Consider the following 2,118-nt stretch of genomic DNA (forward strand, 5'->3'; position numbering starts at 1 on the left):
AAAAACACAATCAAAATACAGAGAAACGAGTAAATAGGTGGTAATACCAAATTCCTCCAGCAGATGGCAGCAGATATAGATGGCCTCCCACTATATTTTTTAATATAGTTTTCTAATATTTTTAGGTCAAAAACAATGATAAAAGGAGAAAGCAAGGCTATATAAATGCTCGGAATAAATCGGAAATAAAAAAAACAGATTCGTTTTACTGGTATATTTTGATTTTTAAAAAAGGATGCAATATGCATAAAAAAATATTTTTTTAAAATAAGGAACGCTTTTTTAAAATGAGGAACGCTTCACGAATTTGCGTGTCATCCTTGCGCAGGGGCCATGCTAATCTTCTCTGTATCGTTCCAATTTTAGTATATGCGAAGCCGAAGCAACGCAATTGGTATACCTGCTGGGCAGGTATATAAAGAGCACATCATAGAGCACATCCTTGAGGTCAGGTATCACCCCAGACCACTCGGACAACTCGGTGACAAAATACATGGGTGTGTATATGGGTGTATATGGGTGTATATGGAAGCTAGTTCAACAATATGTTAGTCATTATTGTGTATTTTTACAAGCAGAAATTCACAAAAAAAACTCTCTGTGAAAACACAGGAGTGCACACGGCAATCTGATAGGCTGCCGGGAGGATCATGCAAATACATTTGAGCGCAGACGAGTACTGTTCGGTGCAGACAAAGAGGAAGGGCCTCTTCGCTGCACCACCCCCTCGTGGGAATGCGGCCAAGGTGGGGGAGGAAAGGCTCACGCGTGCTCGCACAAGGCCTGCAGTGACACAGCACAGCAAAACAAAGTCGAGCGTCCTGCAGAGGGAAGTAGTAATTGGTGTCAAGGAAGTATGTCGAAGTGATTCATCGCGACGGACTCAGAACTTTTGTACGTCGGGGAGGAGTTTAGCTTGGGTTGTTTGCAAAAGTTACGAAGAGTTATCGTGTGTTGGAGGACGTTTTGTTGGTGGATTTATTCAAAATCAAATCATAAGAAAGCTATTTCTTTTTCAGGCTATCGTCAGGGGAGTTTGAAATGATATAGTACTGTTTTAGGATTGTATTTTGTGGAATAGTTATGGTTCAACCTGTTACTACAGGCAAGAGAAACATTTGAAGTTGGGGGTGGCATTATTATTTTTTCTCTCGTCTCTGTCCTTACATTACTGTATAATAATAATAACGATAACACATATCCTTTTTATTGGCTATCCATCCGTGTCTCTCACAGAAATGCATTAATGTAGTTTTTCTTCTGCTAACCACTTTTCCAGCATGCCAAAAAACACGCAAATCTGCTATTCTCTTGAACGTGACCTCAAGAGGTCAAGGCCAAGCTGCGGTTACCATTGTGCTTCATCACCAGCAGAGGGCGTTGCAGCCTGGAAGAATTGATGAAGTGGAGCGACCTACGCTTTCAGAGTGTCTCTCTGAAAAAGGAGCTGAGCAATGTTGTCTTTCTGGGGGTGACAGTGATGTGGCACCTCACAATTTTGTTTATGTGGATGCATTCGTTTTGAAGTAGGTTCAGTTGATTACAATTCTAATCTTGTCTACTACATGGTAGCAGATATCCACACAAATAAAAAGCACCCAACTTGGATGGCTGCGGCTCAGTAAGTAGAGTGTGTTATCCAGTGAGTGAAGGGAACCTGGTTCGAATCGCGGCTCCGACAGTCTGCATGTCGAAGTATCCTTGGGCAAAACACTGAACCCTAAATTGTGGTGCTGGCAGCGCCTTGCATGGCAGCAGCCGCCCTTTGGTGGATGAATTGTGCGAGTAGGTAAATGTGAGGCTTTGTAAAGCGCTTCGGACACTTTGAAGGTGTAGAAAAAGCGCTATATAAGCGCAGTCCATTTACCATTTTTACTATTTACATGTGAAGCAGGGTACCGGGGTATTTCAGTGAAAACTCTGAGGAAGTTGAGCCTGAGATGAGGGTAAGCATGTTCCTCTTCCCCAGCTGTTTGGAACGGAATCATCAGGCATTCCTTCATCTCAGGGTCAACTCCGCTTCGCAGTTGGGCCTCAAATTCCCTCAACAGCTCCGCAAGCCCACATCAGCAATTTCTCCAGGCTGCAAACCCCTCTGCTGGTGATGAAGCACAATGG

General features: G+C 43.2%; 1 non-coding gene across 1 annotated transcript; it reads right to left on the reverse strand.

The window, feature by feature from the left end:
- Positions 1-283: 283 nt before the first annotated feature.
- On the reverse strand, positions 284-389 carry LOC133473771 (U6 spliceosomal RNA). The gene has a single exon (XR_009787235.1). It is a non-coding gene; the product is annotated as a U6 spliceosomal RNA (small nuclear RNA).
- Positions 390-2,118: the final 1,729 nt, after the last annotated feature.

The sequence above is a fragment of the Phyllopteryx taeniolatus genome, unplaced genomic scaffold, assembly GCF_024500385.1.
Source record: "Phyllopteryx taeniolatus isolate TA_2022b unplaced genomic scaffold, UOR_Ptae_1.2 contig_453, whole genome shotgun sequence".
NCBI classification, from domain to species: Eukaryota; Metazoa; Chordata; class Actinopteri; order Syngnathiformes; family Syngnathidae; genus Phyllopteryx; species Phyllopteryx taeniolatus.